The sequence below is a fragment of the Ambystoma mexicanum genome, chromosome 4p (assembly GCF_040938575.1).
Source record: "Ambystoma mexicanum isolate Mex_15411 chromosome 4p, UKY_AmexF1_1, whole genome shotgun sequence".
NCBI lineage: Eukaryota > Metazoa > Chordata > Amphibia > Caudata > Ambystomatidae > Ambystoma > Ambystoma mexicanum.
This window is the reverse complement of record NC_090927.1, coordinates 1062680824-1062706356: the sequence shown is the minus strand read 5'-3', so window position 1 is coordinate 1062706356 and position 25533 is coordinate 1062680824. Positions and strand designations below refer to the sequence as shown.

Below are 25533 nucleotides of genomic sequence, written 5' to 3'. Positions count from 1 at the left end.
CATCCTCAAAGTAATGGCGTAGTGGAAAAAATGAACGGTCTGTTAAAAAGCAGATTGTCAAAACTGTGTTTTTCCCTTAAAAAGACCTGGATGTACTGCCTGCCTTTGGCCTTGTTCGAGTTACGAAATCAGCCAAGTAAAGACCACCACTTGTCCCCGCATGAGATCGTCACGGGAAGGAGGATGCACACAGCGCATTCACCTCTCCGTGAACGTTCTGATGCACACAGAAGCGCAGCGATATTAGGAGAGGAGTTCACAGAGTACTTGAGAAAACTGACACGGGCAGCGCGCGTAATTGCAAAGCAACTAGCCCCCCCCTCTACAAGAGAGGAGGGGAACACAACAGAAACAGCGACAATGCCTGAAAAACCATTACAACTAATGCCTGGTGACCTTATATATGTCCGAAGTTTTGTGCGAAGGTGGAATGCACCACGTTTCCATGGCCCTTATGAGGTAGTGTTTTGCACACCCACAGCAGTAAAGGTAAAGGGCCTACGATACTGGGTGCATTTGACAGACGTACGCAGAGCTTATAGCGCCGCGGAAGGTGAGGTACAGGACGAGGCACAGACACCTGCGGACAATGAAATTGTGCAGAATGGATGATGGGAATTTTGTGTGCATTAAGTGCTGAACACTGAACACGAATGGCGCACGACATGCGTACTGAAATGAACATGTGTATATACACATATATATATATAATTTTTCACAACTTTTTAAGGTTTTTTTAGTACTTTTTGGGTTTTGGAGAAGTTTTCTTCTCTCTCTCTCTCTCTCTCTCTCTCTCTCTCTCTCTCTCTCTCTCTCTCTCTCTCTCGACTTTTCTCTTTATGTATGAAATAATGTACTGATAGTAATATTTGTAAAGTTACCTTGTCTGTGGACATACCCCCTCCTTCACCCACTCCCATACTTTGCCGAAAAAATTTCACAACGTTCTAAATGTTTACATGCGTGTACTTAATGCACTTTTATGTCTCAAACAGGATTTACTATGGCATCGGATGGGCAGCCTGCAACTAATAGATTTGTTAGATTTAGAGAAATGTTAGTAGATAGATTGACATATTCATACGAATGCGGTTTATCAATGTGTGTTATTGTGTTCTTCATCTCAATATTCTGCCTAATGACACATTGGGTCATAGCGTTCATCTCTACTGAGATGAACGAGGGGGGAGGGGGGAGTAACACCACCCTTGCCCCTGGCACGAATTCAATTACAAATATGAATATTAAAGAAGGTGATTTTTTGATCTGGGATGGATCCCGCCTTGTATGGGGTTACTACACTGCACCACCCACTGCTGCCCCGTCACGATCAAAAGATAAAGGTATGGAAAATGACACAATGTCCCTACCTGAAATATATAACAGCCCCACTACCCTTCCCGCCCCGATACAAAACAGCGACTTGTTGTTTATTGAGGAAAATGGAAAAGTAATTACAATGACAGAACACAAGTACCTACATGAAGATTTGGAAAAGGGGGGAGGGAATGAGAAAGGGGGGCCTATTCTTACACCTGTCGAAACTATAAGGTATAGGAGGGGGGAGAGAAGTAGGCGAAGAAGAGAGACAAGCAGGAGGGGGTATGATGAGTATTATGGGTTAGGATTAGACAAGATGGAAGACCCACGACACCCCCACCAAGCAAATAAATGGTATGCAGATATGAGTACAACAGCCAAACAGGCAACTAATGAAAGCTGCTATGTCTGTTCGCTCATCCCCCATGCATCAGGTACACCCAAAGTGTTGTTGCCAAGAGAATTGCCCATTGTGGATGCCCAATGTCTCCTTCATCTCACACTGTGTAGAATAAAGAACACCTTTCAAGCACACGATGTCTCTTTCAAAATAATACAGGACAACAAAACGTGCTATTCAAAAGCGTCTGGAGTGGTCTGTCCTAAAGAACCTTTCTTTGCAATACAAGGGACGCTGTTTTCAGAAAACAAATGGAAAGATGAAGAAGTACTGTGCAAAGCGGAAGCACTGAGAGGTGTCCAACCAGACAAGCTGCGATGGATGGAAAAAACGTGCTTACCAATATGGAAAGAACACATCTCTAAACTAACATGGGTAACAGCGATTGAGAAACCCTTCAAGCTACAAAGTGAAATACAAAACGAACTATGTTTCAAGGGAGAAGGAAAAGTGGCAATGGGAACAAACAAAAACTGTAACAAAACTCTCACCATCCCAGACATGAAAAAAGGAACAGCAGCACTAATGGACACATACTGGGTGTGCGGGAATCAGGCTTACTTGCACCTTCCCCAGGCATGGAGTGGCAGCTGCTCAATGGCCACTTTGCATTCGGCCCTAATGGTGATTCCAGAAAGCCACGTCGACAAAAATAAAAAGACGCAAGGAAACATGAACAAGGACGAGACGTCTCCCACTGCAGAAGCACACCTCTATGTCCTGTCCTCCGGAGGGAAAAAAGAGGAGCTATCACGGAACAAGCGAGCCCAGACAGGTATCGCCTGTTCAGCTCCGTGGAAACATTTTTTGCCTCACTGGTTTCAAGTGTCCAAGCAAGAGCAAATGCAAAATGGCTTCAGATCACACGGTGGGAATTGATTCAGCTGGCCAATGACACTGAAGAAGGATTCAACATAATAAAGGTGGAATTACGAGCTCTGCGACTAATGACCATGCAGAACAGGTATGTTCTGGACCTGCTAACAGCAATCGATGGAGGTGTTTGCCGAAAAATAGGAAGTGCGTGCTGCACGTTCGTACCTTCTGAAGACGCAGAAAATGGGTCCCTGTCACACGTCATTGAAGCAGTCCATAACCTGGGAGAGAAAATGAAGCTGGAAGGTGGGGCTAAAGACAGCTCGTGGTTCGACAATATCTTCTCCTGGGTTCCCTCCTGGCTTGGAATGACGATGAAATTATTGATACCGGTGGCGGTGGTCCTCCTCGTGGTGTTCTGCCTGTGCCAGGTGGGCCTTCGATGTTGTGCTAACGCAGTCCCTAACGGTGCGATGATGATGGTGACAATGGGCAACTCTGGTGGTACAATTAAGGCGACACAAGAAGTACATGTACAGACAGGACCGGATAACACTCCCAGATACCAGTTAGTGCCTATGTGCCGTGATAAGTACATAGTAGACAAACTATGGCACACCACTATCAAAGAACCCAGAGATGTGGAACTGGAATGGTATGAGGAGGTCTGGGTAGACTTGGAAGAGACGGGTGACTGTATATATTTAACATGTACCCCAGATGAGTATGCTAGAAGAGGTGAGAGCTTGAGGGGGGTATGCAGAGCCTGGATGCCTAGAAAAGGAACACCTGCATGGGATGACGCAGTGATAGAGGAGCAAGAATGTAGAAGATTAGAAGAGCTAAAGAATTCGTTACTTTAGTAACGAAAGGGGGGAAATGTAGGGGAGGACTGGCCGCGAGGCCCTCCTCACCTGCAGCCTTCTCCCCAGGTGAGGACTATGACTCGGTGGCCGTCCCCTCATGCCACCCGGGCCCAGGTGGAGGAGGGGTCACCCGCCGACGACATTGCCCACACATATCCGTTCCCTGCATATACCCAAATTCAGTTAGGCCTAGAAGCCATCTTGTTTAGCAAACATGGCGTGAGTTCAGCACACTGTAACGAGGCCCCCACCTTTGGAGGACCTTTCATGCATCTCTGCCGCCGCAGTAGCCCTGGTAGATCCGCTGCGAGCGCGTTCCCATGAGAAAGTCGGATATGAGCTAACCCGAGATGCTAACACTGTAACATTATTCTCATCCACAATGTAATATCGCACCCTGCATGACCTGGTCCGCGAGGCCGGGGTGACGGGAAAAAAGCTGAAGCATCACTATCTGAAGAAAGTAGAAAATAATTCAAGTATTGGTATTAACGAACTACCTCGGTTTAAACAGATCATGTAAACTGTGAATTAACCATAAAGATGTAACGTTACATGATACCACCCTAGGTCTGGACTAGTGCTGCTACAACCACAGAGAAAGATGTCGACCAAATGTATAGCCTTTACTTACTCATATATGTTTTCTTAATCACCTAAAGCAGCGAGCATCAATTTCTGTAGGCCATAACCTAGAACGACCTCGTGTAACGTTTAATGTACATAAAATAATCACATCATGTAGTAAATATAATGTTAGGTAACGAAAAGGTACTCGGACCGACTGTATTAAAGAAATGTGTAACGAAATGGAAATATATATGTGTGTTTAAATAACATCAAAAATAAGACGGAGCGTTATAAAAGTTCTGCATTTAAAAGTTAGCAACGCACGAGGAAAAAACCTTTGTGAGTATATGCAAGGCCATTCTCCCTCCCACCCTGCCAAGCCTGCCAGATAAGGAAGCTAAGGCCTGTGCCGCACTCCCTCACCTCCCCCAACCAAGCTGGAGCCGCTTCAGAGAGTCAGAGGCCCCGGTACCGCACCCAAGGCCACAGCCCACCACCTGCGTTATTTACAGCAAGGTAATAAACCCACGTTTTGAATCCACTGATCTACCAGCACCCTCTCGTAAAGTCCACAACCCTCCCCCCTAGACCACCCCAAGAACGACCCCCGTCACTGGGACAAGACACAGAGACCCATTTATACAATAACTTCTAACGCGACAGACAGGCATGTACCAGTCGGCTCAGGCCCCAAAACTCAGCCCCTCGACCTAAAATACCGGTCAATAGGACACAGGTAAATCTCACCCTGACCGACAATCAGCGGACCTCTCAAGAGGTGCATTCCTCATGCTTTGCGTTTATTGTATAAGACAAACTGCCGAGCGATTTATTGATGAACTTAGATGTCGTTTCTTGAATAACTGCAGTGTGCATGGCCTAGGGCAAACGAGTCAGGAGAGGTATTCATCTTTGTCACAGGCTGCCCCAGCATACCAACACCGCTCGGATGACCTCAAGCTGGCCTGCCAAGCCCAACCCAACCCACGAGGCTGACCAGTGACGTCCTCACGCCAAGACCAACCACGCTGCAGCAACACCTATAGTTAGTCGACGCCACCCAATCCCAATTAACTTGTGCCCCCTATAGTGTGTAGGTTCTGATGACGTTTTTTGTATTAGAAATACGCCTGTCTTTGCTATTGTCAGACAGAGCGCTCTCGGAGGTTGCAGAGTTCTTTGCATGCCCTATTCTTTGGATAAACTCCCACTTACGCTCACCCGCACTCTGTCTTGGCCTTATTCCCACTACGGGAGAGTCCCTTATTGTCTCTTATTGCGGGGAGGATCGTGCTGAAATTGGGGGCGCTTCCCTTCACATGACACGCATTAGACGCATTAGGGTAATGTACTTGCATGATGGGCAATCCCTGCTCGACTTCCCCGAGGGTAGTAGAATCCTAGGTCTTAGAGAATCATAATGGTTGCACTATAGGACATGGATATCAACAGCCTGAAAACACACCACTAAACACTAAACACTCCCTTACAGCTTCTCCCCTCACCGCTTTATGCTGATGACCCTTTCTTGCTGGACAAGACTATAAAACAAAGGGGTGCCCGATTACAGTCCCAGGTCCTTCAAGCGTTATATAATAGTCAACAAAACAATTGGACCTATGGAACTGGGAATAGCCTCTCAATACATTTATTTATTTCATAAATACCAATAAATGTTCAATTTTCAATTTCTAAAAACTTTTATGTGCATATCAAATTCATATAAAATACTAGAACATTTCCACAGGCAAGTTTCTACAAGTTCCACTCATACTCAGTCACTCCTACCATTCATTCTGTTTTTTGCTTTTTCGTATCAAATTTTTTGACATGTAAATATATATGGCCTCACATATGGACGGCCTCCAACCCTAATTCCACATTACACAAAAGTCCTCCATTCCATTATCTGATGGTTCCGTCTGTGTGTTCCTAATTACACCGACGTTCGTCTACACGTGTTTCGGTTGTCTTTTTTCGGGACGTCAACATTCATCGACCCTTTCTTCATACAACCTTCTTCAGGACAAAATTAGGGGAGTTTCCTTATTCCCATATGCATCGAGTAGGGTGAGTATCACCACCTAAAATGCAATATATAATATCAAAAACACGCTAAAATCAATTAAACTCAGTTTCATACATTCTCTGCAAATCATAGGCTATTCCCACTTATTTGAACCACAATTAATGTGAAGGTATGATTCTCAATAGTAATCATCATGACAATGTCTACGGGTGACAAACTTTTTAGCACCCAATTCCATTGTTAATTGGATTAATCCTGTCTACATCTCGGTATAGTAACCACCTTTATCTAGGCCCATCAAAGATGCAAACAAACATGTTGGAACACTACTTGTGGAGCATAGTACTTACTCAACTAGATTGTGTCTCCCTTTTCTGTATTACTACAGGACATTCAAACTCTTTCCTCAAGAGGGATTCTTCGCCGCTCAGTCTGGAGGGACCTATTAATTCTCATTGGCCCTTGGAAAGAAGGAAAAGAGCACTTACAAAGCGGGTTTGTCAGAGTCTCTTTTTTACATATATGTGAGCCGACTCGATACTTACAAAGGCTATGATTTCGTTGTGCACCAATTCTTAACTGGTCTTAATTCACCAATGTGCACGTAGTGCACCAATTCTTAACAAGTAGCCGATATCACTTGCAGTCGTTATATCGTCTGGCACGATCTGTGGGCCAAAAACAGGGGAAAATAACTTAGTGCGTTTGTGTTACTCTACATCAAACTGATGATAATTATTGTACTTACTCCCTACCCCTTAGAGCTGTTCCCCACATCTCATGGTGACTTATCTGGTATACACCCCTTCATGTACCCGAGCTTAAACACGATCTAATAAATCTAGTGGAAGCCATATTCTACTCCGTACTCTCCCGCCATTTAGTTCTCTCTGTTGTTTACAGGCGGCCATCCCCACTAACTCGCTTACCTTGTTTCTTCTTTTCAGGTCCCTACTGCATGCCGTCTCGCTTTTCAGCTTCGAGCGTCATCTTCCGGCATAGTTTACATAAGCGCGACACAGATTTATTTATACTTCCGTGTTGGTCGCAGTAAAAAGAGGACTGCTGTTAGTGTTTCGGTCGTCACCATAAAGAATGGACTTCACTTTCATTTTAGTCGCGATAAAGAACGGACTGCCTTTAATACTTTGTTCGTGAACATTGAGAATCTAACCATTTTCCTTACTTTACACTGAATTACGTATTTCCAGAGGGACCTCTATACTTTCATTTACTAACCCTATTCGGGAATACCTAGTATCTCATAGAAATCAGAACCCGCGAGGATATCTCTATCTATTCTCGGACCAGTAAATGGAGGATAAAAAGTCTCCAACTACTCAATGCTCTCATATATTGACATTGCGTTAGATGTGCATAAACATATCTCAATGTTCTGGGTATAGTACAACTGCACAATTCTCATATTTGTGCATATCGAGTGAAAAAGATTCCAGCACATTCCACATCTGTTTAGTGTGTTATCAAAGCTCCCCATTCCACCGAAACATTCAGGCCATTCTTCACCGTGTCCAAACGATATATCCATCGTTGTTCCAATTTGTGGAGCATAGTTGACATGTCCCCGCCTCTTTTTGGTAGTTTGATAGTCTGTAACACAAACCATCTCAGGTCGGTGTCTTTATGTTGTTTCAGACTAAAATGGTCCACCAAGGGTTTTTCTGCCACTTTGTTCCCCTATTCGCTGTCTTACCTCTCTGGTTGTTTTTCCCACATACAACAAATTGCAGGGGCATCTGATGATATAGATAGCGTTCTTAGTACGACAGTTAGTGTGTGTTTTCATTTTCCATTTTGTCGCCCCATGGTTGAACTCATGCCTAGTCTCCGTCAGTGGACAGGACACACAGTTGCCGCATTTATGATGGCCTGTAATTGGGGGTAGACCCCATTGGTTCAATATAGTTTGTTCCGAGTTCAAATCTCTGTAAGTGTGCACTAGGCGTTGTCTAAGATTTAGATTCTTTTTAAAGGCAAACATTGGTTTCTTCGAGAGACTTCCTGCTTGTTTAATAAGGTCCCAATTCCGGTTCACGATCTTTTTGATTTCATTGCTTACCGGATTAAAAGTAGTAACACACACTAGTCTGTCTTGTTTCTTTTTTTCTTTCGGTACCAAGCATTCTTCTCTGTTTCTGTTTAGAGCCCTTTTTAGATTATTCTTTACCAACTTGCGTGAATAACCTCTGTCTAATAGCCTTCCTTTTAGATCTTCTGCATGTTTTCTGCATTAATCCTTATCGGTACAATTTCTCTGTATCCTTAAAAACTGACCATAAGGTAAATTCTGGCGTAGCCCCACAGGGTGAAAGCTAGAGTAGTGTAGTAGTGTGTTTTTATTGGTGGTTTTCCGAAAGAGGGTAGTGACCAGCTGCTGATGTGACTTCTTAATGAGTAGATCTAGAATGCTTACTTGATTTTTATGCCATTCCATCGTGAATTTGATATTGTTATCACATGTGTTTAGCCACTGATGGAATTGGTTCAAGAGCCTGACCAACCACGCAGAAAGGGAATCATAGATAAGCAGAGAAGAGGGTGGTTTCCTCAGAAAAAGCCACCCTAGATAAGCAGCGAAGAGGGTTGTTTCCTCAGAAAAAGCCACCCTAAAAAGGCGGCTTTTTATATTCTGCCCAAAATTCACAAAAGGATGTCAGACCCACCAGGGAGGCCTATAGTGGCGGCAATAGACTCATTATTGGAACCACTCCCTGTTTATGTGGAATTTTTTCTCAAACCTTTTGTGGGTAAGATGCCATCTTACGTAAAGGATTCAGGAGATATGATAAGAATAACTCAGAACCTAGTGCTAGAGGACAATGATATCCTAGTCACAATGGATGTAGAGTCACTCTACACACCTCTATCCCGCAGACAGAATGTCTGGAGGTGTTGGGTAGAATTCTGAATACAAGACCAGAACCACATACTCCACCCACTGAGTTTATACAAGAATGTGCACGGATTGCGATGACCGAGAACTTCTTTTTATTCAAGCAAACCCTTTTTAAGCAAAGAAAGGGAGTCAGCATGGGGGCTACCTTTGCGCCAGATGTGGCAAATTTGTTCATGGCGGAATACGAAGAGAAATACATTTTGGGTGAACATAGCCATCTGAAACAACAAGGTGATCTGTGCCAAGGCCTTCGGGCGTGGTACAGATACATGGATGATGTGTTTATGATATGGAGGGGTACCAATCAAACATTGAACCAATTCCATCAGTGGCTAAACACATGTGATAACAGGTTGCCAGACATTTGGTCGAAAAAATTTGGTCGACTGGACAAATGGTCGGACCAATTTGTGGTCGAAAGCCAAATGGTCGATTTTTTATTTTTACCCTTTTTTTTGGGGGGGGGGGGTCCCCCCCAACCCCCTTTTTTTTCTAAAAAACATTTTTTTTACCCTAAACGAAAACCAAAAAAATACATATGTAAATAAAAATAAAAAATGTGACCATTTGGTTGTCGATCAAATGACGTCGACCACTTGTCTGGACAGCGTGATAACAATATCAAATTCACGATGGAATGGCATAAAAATCAAGTAAGCTTTCTAGATCTACTCATTAAGAAGTCACATCAGCAGCTGGTCACTACCCTCTTTCGGAAAACCACCGATAAAAACACACTACTACACTACTCTAGCTTTCACCCTGTGGGGCGACGCCAGAATTTACCTTATGGTCAGTTTTTAAGGATACGGAGAAATTGTACCGATAAGGATGAATACAAAAAACATGCAGAAGATCTAAAAGGAAGGCTATTAGACAGAGGTTATCCACGCAAGTTGGTAAAGAATAATCTAAAAAGGGCTCTAAACAGAAATAGAGAAGAATGCTTGGTGCCGAAAGAAAAAAAGAAACAAGACAGACTAGTGTGTGTTACTACTTTTAATCCGGTAAGCAATGAAATCAAAAAGACCGTGAACCGGAATTGGGACCTTATTAAACAAGCAGAAAGTCTCTCGAAGAAACCCATGTTTGCCTTTAAAAAGAATCTAAATCTTAGACAACGCCTAGTGCACACTTACAGAGATTCGAACTCGGAACAAACTATATTGAACCAATGGGGTCTACCCCCAATTACAGGCCATCATAAATGCGGCAACTGTGTGTCCTCTCCACTGACAGAGACTAGGCATGAGTTCAACCATGGGGCAACAAAATGGAAAATGAAAACACACACTAACTGTCGTACTAAGAACGCTATCTATATCATCAGATGCCCCTGCAATTTGTTGTATGTGGGAAAAACAACCAGAGGGGTAAGAGAGTGAATAGAGGAACACCGTAGCTGCATTAGGAACAAAGTGGCGGAAAAACCCTTGGTGGACCACTTTAGTCTGAAACAACATAAAGACACCGACCTGAGATGGTTTGTGTTACAGACTATCAAACTACCAAAAAGAGGCGGGGACATGTCAACTATGCTCCACAAATTGGAACAACGATGGATATATCATTTGGACACGGTGAAGAATGGCCTGAATGTTTCGGTGGAATGGGGAGCTTTGATAACACACTAAACAGATGTGGAATGTGCTGGAATCTTTTTCACTCGATATGCACAAATATGAGAATTGTGCGGTTGTACTATACCCATAACATTGAGATATGTTTATGCACATCTAACGCAATGTCAATATATGAGAACATTGAGTAGTTGGAGACTTTTTATCCTCCATTTACTGGTCCGAGAATAGATACAGATATCCTCGCGGGGTCCGATTTCTATGAGATACTAGGTATTCCCAAATAGGGTTAGTAAATGAAAGTATAGAGGTCCCTCTGGAAATACGTAATTCAGTGTAAAGTAAGGAAAATGGTTACATTCTCAATGTTCACGAACAAAGTATTAAAGGCAGTCCGTTATTTATCGCGACTAAAATGAAAGTGAAGTCCATTCTTTATGATGACGACCGAAACACTAGCAGCAGTCCTCTTTTTACCGCGACCAACACGGAAGTATAAATAAATCCGCGTCGCGCTTATGTAAACAATGCCGGAAGATAACGCTCGAAGCTAAAAAGCGAGACGGCATGCAGTAGGGACCTGAAAAGAAGAAACAAGGTAAGCGAGTTAGTGGGGATGGCCGCCTATAAACAACAGAGAGAACTAAATGGCGGGAGAGTACGGAGTAGAATATGGCTTCCACTAGATTTATTAGATTGTGTTTAAGCTCGGGTACATGAAGGGGTGTATACCAGATAAGTCACCATGAGATGTGGGGAACAGCTCTAAGGGGTAGGGAGTAAGTACAATAATTATCATCAGTTTGATGTAGATTAACACGAACGCACTAAGTTATTTTCCCCCGTTTTTTTGGCCAACAGATCGTGCCAGACGATATAACGACCGCAAGTGATATCGGCTACTTGTTAAGAATTGGTGCACTACGTGCACATTGGCAAATTAAGACCAGTTAAGAATTGGTGCACAACGAGATCATAGCCGTTGTAAGTATCGAGTCGGCTCACATATATGTAAAAAAGAGACTCTGACAAACCCGCTTTGTAAGTGCTCTTTTCCTTCTTTCCAAGGGCCAATGAGAATTAATAGGTCCCTCCAGACTGAGCGGCGAAGAATCCCTCTTGAGGAAAGAGTTTGAATGTCCTGTAGTAATACAGAAAAGGGAGACACAATCTAGTTGAGTAAGTACTATGCTCCACAAGTAGTGTTCCAACATGTTTGTTTGCATCTTTGATGGGCCTAGATAAAGGTGGTTACTATACCGAGATGTAGACAGGATTAATCCAATTAACAATGGAATTGGGTGCTAAAAAGTTTGTCACCCGTAGACATTGTCATGATGATTACTATTGAGAATCATACCTTCACATTAATTGTGGTTCAAATAAGTGGGAATAGCCTATGATTTGCAGAGAATGTATGAAACTGAGTTAAATTGAATTTAGTGTGTTTTCGATATTATATATTGTATTTTAGGTGGTGATACTCACCCTACTCGATGCGTATGGGAATAAGGAAACTCCCCTAATTTTGTCCTGAAGAAGGTTGTATGAACAAAGGGTCGATGAATGTTGACGTCCCGAAAAAAGACAACCGAAACACGTGTAGACGAAAATCGGTGTAATTAGGAACGCACAGACGGAACCATCAGATAATCGAATGAAGGACTTTTGTGTAATGTGGAATTAGGGTCGGAGGCTGTCCATATGTGAGGCCATATATATTTACATGTCAAAAAATTTGATACGAAAAAGCAAAAAACAGAATGAATGGTAGGAGTGACTGAGTACGAGTGGAACTTGTAGATACTTGCCGGTGGAAATGTTCTAGTATTTTATATGAATTTGATATGCAAATAAAAGTTTTTAGAAATTGAAAATTGAACATTTATTGGTATTTATGAAATAAATAAATGTATTGAGAGGCTATTCCCGGTTCCATAGGTCCAATTGTTTTGTTGACTATTGCTGGACAAGACGCCAATAGGCCTCAAGAGAAAATTATGTGCTTGGGAAGAATATGCCTTAGCTAACTCTCAAATAATATTCAGAAGTCAAATATTCTTATAATGTCTCCACACAAAAGGGGAAAAAGATTAGCCTTTGAATGGTCAATAGGTATGCAAAAGTGGACATAATACAGGAATTCAGATACCTAGAGCAAAACATCAATGGTAACTAACATCATACTCCATATAAAATTGAAACTTAGTACAAAATGGAAACTATGACATCTCAAGCGTCCATAGTACATCGACAATATGGGAAATTCTCTTGTTTACTTTACCAGTTGAAAAATGTTATAAATTGTTATCTATGGTGCTCAAGCCAAATTACCAGAATATCAACCAAACTGGGATTACTTAGAAAGTTTATAATGGATATAAATTGCATCCCTTCCAAAAAGTCTTCCCATTCAAGTAATTTGGTTTGAATTAGGTTTGATATCTATTAGAACCAGGCTGTAGCCCGGCACTCTATAGCACTTTATAGAAAAGGCTTATTGAATAAATCATATCCATTAAGTTTAGTACCAGCCCTTGCCAATACTTTGGAAGAGAAATATGACAAAACGTTGAAATCCTGGAAAGCCCATAGTATAACGATAATGAAGAAAGCAGATATTGAAGACAAATTACTTATTTGTCATCGGGACCGTGCAAAAAGGAAATTATGGTACTTTGATTGGGCTGCAAATTGTGATGAATGCAATCAGTACAAACTGTTTTCAAAGGGAAATTTTCGAATAAAACCACTTCATCAAGTACCGATATATCTTTCGGAAATTCCCTGATCAGAAATACTGTGCTTATCTCATGAGATTGCATTTAATCTATAGCCTACTAACAAACTGCCTCTTGTTTAAAAAAATGGGGTCAATCAAATTCATGTAGATTTTGTGTTGTGCCTACCCAAATTGAAACCTTAGAGCATTTGTTTGTAGAGTGCAACAGTCTGGCTCCCTTGAGGAAGAAAATGTTTCATACATTTTCTGGTGATTCTAAAATCTCCCCATCAAATGTGGATTATGATTTTTAATGCACAACAAATGTCTTTAAATCTAGCTGCGATAAACTTTTTGGTACATTTAAAACGATCAGATGAATTTTTTGTTTACTTTTATTTTTCTTTCATGATTTGTTGTGGTATTCGTTTTCTTAAATTAAGCACTTTAACTAATGCACCTTGCATTTTGCTTATCTTGCACATGAACATATAGATATAACACTGTTAGTGTACATACAAAATGTAATTTTTAATATGTGTATGGACATGTACATTTTGTTACTATGTTTTAGTGATTCGATTGATGAATTTAAATGTAATTATAATTTTACTGATTGTTGAAATGTAAATGTTATGAAATGTGTACTTGTGTCTTGATATTTGAAAGGTTGACATTTTCAAATAAAATAAAATATAAATAAGAAATCAACCCAGAATCCAAACTCTTCTCAGGATATCCAGATAACATGTACCTGCAAAGAAATGCCACACTCATACACACAACAAAATAATACAAGGAATATTTGGTTCCACAAAACAATACAACCGTTCAAAATTAGAAGGTACTCCTTGTGACCAGGGTAGGACTTCCTTCCCCTGGATCAATTCAGCAATACCATTGGTAAAGTCCAGATTCAATAAAGTTCTGCTCAACGTAACACAAAAAGTATTTTCCATCCACTGCGTTCTTCCACTTGTTAAAGTAAATGCTCTTTCTGTCAAACACCATGGTAAAACAGGTACTTCTTCAAAACACAGGTTCATAAACCAAGGCAATGGTTATCCTCAGAATGCAAAGCAAATATTAGCATGTGTCACTTATTCTTAAAATGGTATACTTTTGTCAGAATACCACAGTGACTACCTTTGGTGATGCAACAGTTTGTCAAAATAATAATAAGATTAACAAGTTCTTTCCACTGCCACAAACACACCTCAGAACAACATCATCTTTTTTGGTATACTCGCCTGCCAGGACCTACTACTGGTCCCTTACCTGGTGTACTCGCCTTCCAGGAAGAACACTCCTATAACCACAACAAATACCAGTGGCAATGTTTGTTCCAAGTTTCTCCACACCAGTATCCTTTGTGAGGAGGGCTGAACAATGGCTGCTTCTCTTTACAATCGCTTGACTCTTGGCAATGTGGGATCCAGGTTTCCCTAAACTAGACACTTAAGAAAGGAGAATTGCGCCCAAGTTACCTTTTAACTACTTCTTTACAGCCTCTTCGCTGTTGGCAATGCAGGTTGCAAGTTTCCCCCAGTTGGTGTGCCAGATAAGGGTAGTTGCTCCCTTGCTGCCTCCGTCTTTTACTTGTTCGGTATTCAAAATTATTATTCACGATCACCTGTCCCATTCAGAGTACACTGGGTCACCTTTACCTTCAGTTCAACTCACTGCTCTTCTGTGACGTTTCCGCCTCATTGTCAGTGGATGCAGCGGACCTCCTGCATCCAGTCTGCTTGGTTGCCAGCTACCACACACCTCCAGTGGACTGAACGGCTCTTCCTTGGGGGTCTGACAGCTCTGGCGGTCTTCAGGGACCTCTCGCCCTCCAAAGCGCCACACTCTCGGTTGGGAGCACATCTCCCCCTCGGCTGGGCTCCTCTTCCAGATGAAGCTTCCCGCTGCGTGCACTCTGCACTTTGGTACACCTGCACCTTTCGCGTAGGCATCAGCTGGCGATCTTCCTTCTGCAGCAATCTCAGCACACCACACTGCCTCTGCCTCTTCTGCCACATCTTTTCTTCTCCCTTCTCCTCTCAGCTGCAACTCATTCCCAGGTTTTTATGTCCTGTTCAAGTGTATTGCTCTGCCACAACTAGACCGCACATTCTGGTTAATAACAGTTTTGATCCTTACTAACTCTGAGCCCTTCTTCTTTGTCCTAGTACACAGGCATTATGGGCTTTGAAGTCCATAGTGGTTTAAGTCCTTTGACACTTAGTTTTGTGAACTGAGAATTGTCAGAAAGGGTTTGTAATTTAATACTGGGGTTAGGACCTCTACATAATACAGAATCATAACAATTGGAGGATATCAGATGTAATTCTTGAACTCCTAAGGTACAAACTTTACTCTGTTTAGCTGACCGTTCATAGTATACTCTTTGGGTAGTGGGAGGGACTTGTGCAATGACAGCATGCCATTAGATATTTGGGAATTATAGAACTCTCATCCTCACAGGAAGATGAATACTGCTTCTCTCCCAACGGAGTGACCACTTCCCCCTGACAGCCATCTCCTCCCATGTGATCCTCCCTCATCTTACGACCCCCAGGGTTAGGATAAGGTAGCGGATGCTTTTCCCTGGCCACATGGGAGGAGATTTTAGGCTGGGCTTTAGTGATGACTCAGCAGGATTCATTAGAGCCGAAGTCAGGATAGTGGTACAGAATTTGAAACAAGTGTAAAATCTTAAGACAAAAGACCAAGATGGCAGACAAGCTAGGCAGTGTGATAGGAGCTCTCTAGGCATATTTCTTAGTCTTGGATGAAAGTTTGCAAAGCCAAATGTGACGACAATATATTGTTGGATTTGAATTAAGGATACAGCAGTACTTCGGTTTACTGTTTCTTTCTGTAAAGCAATAATCCAATGAGGTTTTTAGATGACCTCTAAATGACATCTTCTGGTTCACTGGTTGGATGATTATTTCTTTCACTCATTCAGCCTTGGCAGCCCGATATTCTTTCCCTCTTTGCCCACGAGACAGTATTTGAAAAAAAGACCCTTCATTCAGTTTACCTTCTATTTCCAGTGCTTCTCCTTGCACAGTATGAACACATATAAGGCAGTCTCATACTCCGATCCCAGGGTTAACAAAGAAGCCTTAAATAGGGTTGCTATATTTGGCTTTCCCCCAGTGCATTTGGGGAAACCCAGGTGTGTTTGGGTTGTCCTTTCTTGGAGGGACACTGTGGGCTTTTTTTCAAATATCCCTAAATGCTCTTGATGGATACATGGGGAATGGGAAAGGTGTACAGTTACAGTGAAAGTGTAGGCTGACGGGATGTTCAGTGGAAGGGGATTAGGCACACTGGCCACTAAACAGAGCTCATCAAAGCTTCCAGGGCTGGCTTAGTGCTGCCTCAATATGATATGATATATGATATATGATATGGCATTTGTAACGCGCCTATACACAAGTGTTTCAAGGCGCGACGAGGCAGGGAGGGGGGAACAAGGGGAAGACAGACAACGATCCTACTAGGCCAGGTGTCATTCAGACCGCGCAAGTGCAGGGGTAGGGGGAAGGGAAAAAGTGCAAGGGGAAGGGGAGGGGGAGGGGGGAAGTGCAGTACAAGTAAGTAGAATAAAAATAAAAAATAGGGCCAGCTGGTGGCAAGTGCAAGGTAAGTGCAGACAAGTGCTGGGAAGGGGGGGCTGTAGGGATACAGAGACAGTCCCGCAGTGCAGGGGTTGCCAGGGAGGCAGTGCAAGTGGAGAGTGGCTGGGCCCAGGACCGAGCTCGGTGAGAGTGGCTCAGTTGCAGATTCAGTGCAGTTTCAGTGAAGAATTTAGCAGGGGAGAGGGAGAGAGAAAGCAGAAGCAAAGAGGAAGGATTTGAGGTGCTTCCGGAACCGGAGATGGTTCTCCTCAAGTTTCAGGGAGGCTGGAAGACTGTTTCAGGGAGGCTGGAAGACTGTTCCAGAGGGAAGCCCCTGCCGCGGAGAGAGATCTACCCCCAGCTCGTTGCTTCGAGAAGTGGCTGACCCTGAGGAAGTTGGAGACGGATGAGCGAAGGGCTCGGAAGGAAGATATTTAGGAAGAGAGAGTTGAAGGTATTTAGGCCCCAGGCCCCGAAAGGCCTTGTGGACAATGCAGAGGGTTTTGAACTTAATCCTCGCAGCCACTGGGAGCCAGTGTAGAGATTTCAGTTCTGGAGAGATACAGTCCCTGGGCTTGAGGCCAAGGACAAGTCTCGCAGTTCTGTTCTGGATGAGTTGCAGAGGGCGGAGAGTGGAGGCAGGCAGATTAAGATAGAGGCTGTTACAGTAGTCCAGCTTCGAGAGAACCAGGGCTCGGGAGACAGTGAGCTTCTGGGGGAAGGAGAGGAAGGGAAGAATACCTCTGAGGAGGTGCAGCTGGTAGTGTGACTTCTTAGAGACGTCAGATATATGAGGAGAGAAGGAGAGTGTGGAGTCGAAGATGACCCCGAGGTTTTTTGCCTTGCAGGTAGGCGCAGGAAGAGGGCCAAGAGAGGCTGGCCATAGAGATGCAGGGAAGGAGGGAGTGGGTGTGCCGATGAGTAGAATCTCAGTCTTACTGGCATTAAGGCAGAGGTCATTGGCGGCACACCATTCCTGGATAGCAGACAGACAGTCAGAGATGAGGGAAGGAGAGGAGGAGGCCGAGGGTAGCCTGAAAATGAGCTGGGCATCGTCCGCATAGCACTGAAAGTTGGGGCAGAGAGCGGCGATGCGGTGGGCAAGGAGTGCCAGATACTGGTTGAACAGCCAGGGAGAGAGATTAGATCCCTGGGGAACACCACAGGTGAAGAAAAAGATGTCAGAGAGGAAGGACCCAAGTTTGACCTGGGAGGGTCGATTGGAAAGGAAAGAGGTCAGCCACGCCAGAGCCTGACCAGTGATACCCAGGTTATCACGGAGACGGTTGAGCAGGATGGCATGGTTGACAGTGTCAAAGTCAGAAGAGAGATCGAGCAGAATGAGAACACACGGAGTGTTGGAGTCGAGGTTCAAGAGCAGGTCCTCACGGATGTTCAGGAGAGCAGTTTCCGTGCTTCTGGCCGCTCTGAAGCCAGATTGATGGTCATGAAGACTACCAACAGTTTCAGCATGGAGGTTAAGCTGGGAGATGGCCAGTTTCTCCAGGAGCTTGCCCAGGAAGGGAGTGATGGAGATTGGGCGATAGTTAGCCGGGCAGGAGGGGTCGGAGGAGGGTTTCTTAAGAAGAGGGTGCACAAGGGAATGCTTGTGGGGGGATGGGAAGACTCCAGAGGCGAAGGAGTGGTTGCAAAAGTCAGCCAGGGCAGGAGCCAGGGAGTCGATGTGGTCCTTGATAGTTTTGGAGGAACAGGGGTGAACCTGTTTAGACAAGACTTTCATAGATCGGACTTGTCTGGAAACCTCGTCAGCAGAAAAAAGGGGAAAGGCAGAGAAGGAGGGAGGAGGGGTGGCTGCAGAAGGGCCGGAGGAAGAGCCGGGAAGAGAGGGAGGGAGGTGATAGGAGGAGAGTGAGGACAGGATGTCCCGATTTTTAGAGATGAAGTGAGAGGCCAGTGCAGTGCAGAGGGCCTGGGAGGGGACAGGAGAGGTAGAGACTGCAGCAGGGTTGGCAAGCTCCTTGCAGATTTTAAAGAGTTCAGCCGAGTTGTTAGATGCTGCAGAGATGCGGGCTTGGATAAGGGCTCTCTTCTTGGTGAGAATGGAGAGACGGTATTGCCTTTGGAGCAGGCGGCAGGCCAGTTTGTCAGAGGATGAACATGAAGCACGCCATTTCCTCTCTGCCACCCTGCACTTGCGTTTTAGGGTGACGAGATCCGAGTCATACCAGGAGTTACATTTGGCTTTGGGCTTCAGGCGGATTCTCATGACAGGGGCAAGGATATCAAGAATATCAGATATAGCAGAGTGGAGCATGGAGAGGGCTGTTTCAGGGTGGGAGTCAGCCGGAGGGGGAAGGGGGGCGAGAAGGTGGCGGCGAAAGCCTCAACTGACACACGCTTCATGGGTCGGATGAGCGAGTAGGTGGGTGGCAATGATGAGGGTGGCTTTGCCTGTGGGGTAGAAGGGTGAGGTGGGAGGATAGGAGAAAGTGATCACTCCAGGAGAGAGGAGTGGAGAGAGGGACGGAGAGGGGAAGGTCAGAAGAGATCAGAGCATCAAGAGTATGCCCTGCAGAATGAGTAGGCCCAGACGGGAGAATAGAGAGTGAGAGAAAGTCGCAGAGGTCACGAAAGAGTCCAGTGGGGGGACAGGAGGCATCCAGGTGGATGTTGAAGTCACCAAGAAAGAGGAGTTGAGTGGTTGAGGACAGGAGTGAGGAGGAGAGGTCAGCCCACTCAGAGAGGAAGGAGGAAATTTGACCAGGTGGCCAATAGATAGTAGCCACGGTAAGGGAATGGCTAGGAGAGAGAGAGAGTCGGCAGACAAGACATTCAAAAGAGGAGTAGGTCTGCGTAGGAGTGACAGTGGCAGGAATCCACTCAGGGAAGATAAGGGCAACACCCCCCCCCTGCACGGTTGGGCCTGGGCACGGAGAGGATCTTGTAACTGTCAGGTAGGAGTGTGTCAAAGCTGGTGACAGAGCTGGCTGTGAACCATGTCTCAGTGAGACCGAGGACGTCAAGGTCCAGTTCCTCAAGAAGGCGACAGATATCAGAGGAATGCTTGATGGCAGAGCGAGAGTTAAGAGTGGCAATGTGGAGAAGGTTGCCATCCTTGAAGGACTTCCGGGGAGGGATACAGATGAGGGGTACGCCCTGCTGAGGTGTAGAAGAAGGAGGTGAAGAAGGAGCACGAGAGGGGGCAGGGAGGGAGGGTAGAGGCAAGGTAGCCGAGGACAGAGGAGGGGGGACAGCAGGAGAGGAAAGGAAGTTGATGAGGCGTGGGAAGCGTCTATCAAAGAGGTGAAGGTTGGCTTGAGGTCCTTGGACCAAGACGGTCCCATTAGCGTAGACATTAATGATGGCCTTAGAGGAGCGGAAGGGGGCCAAGAGGACATCCCAACCGGTGCCACCATTAATGGGAGAAGAGGAAAAAGGAGAGAGCACAGAGACCATATGAAGGGTCCATAGGTGAGGCGAAGGCACGAAAAAGAGGATGTCAGTGAGAGTTTCCTTAGAGCAGGCACTAGTGTAGGTGTCAGCGATAGGGAGGCCTGGGTTGGAGACTGCAAGGGGAGGCGGGAGGGAGAAAAACACAACCACGCGCTCGGAGCGCGAAACAAAGATTAAACACACACAGTCCGGCAGATTCTTACTTGTGGCCTTGATGGACCGGCAGGATTCCAATCCTGCAGCTGGGCTGCCCGGCGAGCTGCAGGTGAATTCAGCTCAATGAATACACTCACGATTCTCCTCCATTCCCCCTCAGGACAAGTGGTGCCTCAGAAACAAAGCAATACAACTGAGCATAATTGCATACACCAAAGTACCTGCGACACTTCCTGCAGCACATGCCTCCTACAGCCATCAAATGAGGGTCTGTAGTCATTCTGCAGATCACATGTTCAACTCCCAGAAGGGCACATTTTGGATTTCATCCAACTTGGGTTGATACATTGGGGATCAATACATAGCTAATAACACCTGTGCTGTGAAGTATTATCTCAGGTTTTAAGTAAACAATGATACATTATCAGTTTACATTTATTTTTAACAGTTTGTTAATCATTTACCTTGTGACAGGGCCATCTTTGCAGGAGGTGTGTATGTTTTATTTTTCAGGGTGGTGCTTCGGAGCTAGAATGTTTTCAGAAGTGTGTGTGTGTGGAGGGAAATTCATTTATTTGTGCAAAATAAATACACTGATGATACTGGAATGTGCTCTTTTTCACAACAAGAATAATGTGTTATCAACATGCACACGTCTAGCCTTAAAGGCCTACTTTCACAGTGTATAGCGTATGTGCAGAGTTTTCAAATTGTGCCATGATCGAAGAATTAACTAATAATTCATGTACATGATTTGCCTTCTGGGGTTATGGTGCTTTATTTATCAGTGTTCCAGGGTTCAAACAGAGAGCCCTAATAGATGTGCAAACTACACCTGATGTCAGGCCCCTTGAGAGCTCTGCACATGCTTTACCTACCCATGGGACGAATCCCTGACACAGAAGACAAATTCCAAAGTGAAGAAAACTGCTTGGCTTCTGCAACTTGAAAAGACCAGTTTGGTAGCAAAGCTTTTCTGGTGTATGCCGATATCGGATTTTTTTCAAGGGACCAGACAGGATCATGACATCACTAAACAAACAAGCGGCTGATGCAGGAAAACGCTCTGGAAAGTGTGAGAAACCTGAAGGTGTCTCCCTGACTAGTCCCCAGGGATCTGTCATGCACGTGGCCAGGACATGGCCATCGCTATTGGATCCAGTTCCTGGGGGTGGACCAGTGAGGGAGGATCACCTGGATGAGGGGGGATCCTTGGGGAGTTGGACACCGATGGGCGAGACACTTTATCCCCCTTCTTTCAACACCTTTTCCCCATCCTATCACATAGGATATTCCAAAATACTTTCAGACACGAACACTTTTGCACAACACGAAAGACAACGGACTAACACCAGAGCCGTTTTCCTGATCTGTCCCAATACAAGGGTCCGGCAAAGTCAGGCAATTGACCAGAACCACACACACACCAGGCAGCCCTTTCCCTTCCCCACGGGGATAAAAGGTGGAGTACGAGAGCACAGGATGAGCAAGGCAGACCGCACGACGTAAAGGCTAACTCAGCACGGCAGTTAAAGAGTAGGCGAAAGACGGCGAATACTGAGAGGGTGACAAGGAGACGTGACCTTGCCCTTTCCAACGCAGGCCCGTGAAACCTCTGCAAACAAACATAAGACCTCGAACAAAGGCCAGCATGTGTTGCAGCAGATGTCTACGGTATACAAGACCCTCCTCCGCTGATTACCAAGCCAGGGAGAGACGCTTATCTCTGGGGTACCAACCTTGACTCCAAGGAGAAAGAAAGCCAATCGGTTCATCACAGCCGGTGAGTCGATGGTATTGTCGATAAGAAACCGAACTGTATTGAACGAAAAGTAGCCAAGGGCTAAATTGAACTTTCAAAAGCAAGCAACATTAGGAACGAAGGATGGGGAAAACCAGCAAGAGAGGAGTCCAGCACCACGCGGGTGCTCACTCAGGAAACTCGGGGCGATTGCCCAATGGTAAAGACTACTGTAACCAGAAGGCCTTGGTAAGCGGCAAAGAGAGGTCAAACTGGTCATATACAGGGATCTGTTAAAATCCTCTGTACCAATGAAAGTCTTTGACCGGCAGATGATTGCGAAAGCGAAGGGAAGTGAATCCCGCATGGTGAAAATTTGTACATGATGTGTATATCGGAAAAGTCGGCCAGAGGGAAACTGACAAAAAGGGACAAAGCCCGAAAACCTGTTTAAAAAGATTTGTGAAAGCAAGAAGAATTGCAAGACAAGGGGAAGGGAAGTGGCTCCCTTGTCATCTGGGATCAGAGTCCGGCCGAGGGAGATCTAGGGGTGGAATGCTGTCACCCAAAGTTCACTGAGAAGGGAACTGTCTTGTGGATTTGTCGTATACAATTTCTGAGGGGTCTGCACCCAGAAGAGGGGGACCCAGAGGTGAAGCCATCACCCAAAGTGTTCATAGAACAGAACCTTTGTGTGTGTTTGTTGAGAGCATCAGTCCTCGAAGGCGAGAGACTTATTGAAAAGAGACACAACCAACGAAGAACCTGCTAGCTGATACGGAACTGTTAGCTCGTGCTGGGAAGGCCGAGCGTGTGCTCTGCTCCAAAGTCCCACCATGTCCCGTGATAAAAACTTATGGAAGGGAGACCACTGGCAATCACATCCCGACTAATTTGTGAACACTTCTTTCTTAATTGAACCCTTATCCCACACTATTTTTGTAATTAGTTGTAAGGAATTGGCAATAGGTTTTTCTAAGTATAGGCCCTTTTATTTTGACACAACGCCACAAGTAATGTCTTATTTTTCATTTGATGGTCGACGCTTGCTCCCATCTTAGATTTAGGTTTAGATTAGGCGTTTTCCCACCCTGCAGCAACACCCTTGAACTGTAATCACTTGTGACTGTCTTTACTGTTGCCACCCTGGGTTCCTTACTTGTGAGCAAGGCTACGACATCTCAATTGTTGCCAAAAGAATGGATCGCCTGGAGGCACAATCTGCCATTCTGCAGGCAAAACATGAGGACAAAGAAAACAGACCACTCCGAAATAACATCCTTATATGTGGGATTCCAAAGCTTGCTGCGGATGCTAATCTCAAGGACTTGTTTTGCCACTAATTGGGTCTGTCTGATCAGGCTACCATCAAAGTGGACAGAGCAAACCAAGTCTATTTTAAACTACAGCAAATAGAACAACACAATCCTGGATACCCTTACTAGGGTCCACAACATCACAGTAAAAGAATGAATTATGGAAGCTGCCCGTCAACATATGGACAGGCGCTTGACTAAAATATGGGTTCTTTCAGCTACTTTCCTCTTCAAAAGTAAGTACCTGCACAAGGTGGTGTTATGGTGAAGCGCTGAAGGAGTGAAAATGCTAATGCGATTTACAGTGTTCGCTGGAGGCCATCTCAGACTCATTGCTGCAGGAGAGCTGAACTACAGCAAAGGAGAACAGCACTACAAAAGGAACTAAAGCAACGGGGGCAGAGGGGAGGCAGAGAGTTCCTGGTGGTCCGAAGAATAATGGTTGAGGCTGTGTGGCGGCCTACTGACTGTTTGCATTGGTCTCAATTTCAGTTTCACATAGCTACTTATGGAGAAGTCGACGAACAGAGCTTGAGCATTATTTAGGACATAGCTACACATGATGCATTCCCTGAAACTTGCTCTGCTGCTGTATTGGTTTAGGCTTGACCTGACTGTGCACTGCCTAAATAGGTTTCAGGATGTTATGATGAGTATTTTTTTTAAAGATATTTCTTTCATCATGGGGTGGTGATGTGGGGAGGCAGGGAGTTTACAGAGCTCGATTAGATTGGTCTTAAGAGCGATATTTGTTTGTGGCCTTCAAGGTTTGGGGACAGATTGAAGGGAAAGTTGGGTGATAAGTGGGTTGAGGTCTCTACGTGGTTGGGTTACATGGTTCTCTTAATTCAATTGCACACTTAATCACGTGCCATGATTATTCTAGGAGTACTAGGTTAAACCAGACCAATGACTGACTGCCAGATAATCACAAAATGTCTGATTGGAAGACCCAGGGACTTTAGTTGGTATATTGCGGGATACCCACATTTGTGTTAAAGATAAGTTTACTCTGACATAGAAGCTTCCCTCTAAACATTTTCGCATTCAGCGAGGAGAAAAGAGGTGGGAATGCCATTATTACAGCAACTGGGATCCCCTTTAAAATGACTGGGATTTTGAAAGGCCCCACCTGGAGATCTCTCTTGGTGCAGTTATTTGTACACCAGATGACCCTCTGGTCTAAATATGGGCCAAATGACAAACAAGGTGTGCCCCTTCCCAAGCTTCTTCCCAAGGGTTGCAGTGCTTATGTAGGGGGGCGGTCGTGATAGGTGGTGATTTTAACTTGGTTCCGGACCCTAATGTTGACAAAACGCTCACCCCAACCCCCATTGCATTTAGATTTAGAAATGCAGTTACCCTAGCAAGAAACCTTTGAGAATTGGGAGTAATCCTCATTACCTCTAGAAGTTTGACATACATTTCCAATGTTGAACTCGTAATGGAACCGTTTGATCACTCCCTGGTATTAGCTTCTCTGAAAGTGGCTAGACTTACTGGATGCCAATGCCCTTCCTGCAGGCTGTATGATGCCATTTGCAGGGACTCCATTTTACAGAAGAAAAGGTAATGTCAGCTATCAATAATTATTTTGGTGAGAATGATTCCCGGAGTGGAGCCCTGCAGTGCGGCGAGAGGCTTTCAAAGCAGTTTTGAGAGGAGAGTTTATTAGCCAATTAGCCAAATATATAAAGAGCATGGAGAGAATAAGGTTGCGTTTGGAAGAAGAGGTCAGAGAAAAAGAGTGCAAACATAAGTGGAAGGGATGACTGAAAACACATATTCCCCACAGATTGGCAAGGGCCATGCTGGAGGAGCACTTGGTATATAGGACCTCAGAATCTCTGTTGCAAATCTAACAGTTCTTCTATTTCCTGGAGAATAAGGCTAGTAGACTTTTGGGCCACAAGTTACAGATGTCTCATGCTATGAATTAAATGGTCAGGATGGGGCAAGGCCTTGTGAAATATGAGAGAGACGAGTCCACCTACTTTACTTCCTTACTGAAAAAAGATGATCTTACTTTATTAATGTTATTTTATCTGAGGTTTTGTTCAGCACTAGTC

The 25533-nt window shown here is 44.7% G+C and overlaps 1 protein-coding gene across 3 annotated transcripts in view; it reads right to left on the bottom strand.

Annotated features, from left to right (window-relative positions):
- ZUP1 (zinc finger containing ubiquitin peptidase 1) overlaps positions 1–25533 on the bottom strand; it is a 705973-nt gene that overhangs the window by 404666 nt on the left and 275774 nt on the right. The gene's annotated exons all lie outside the window — the stretch shown is intronic.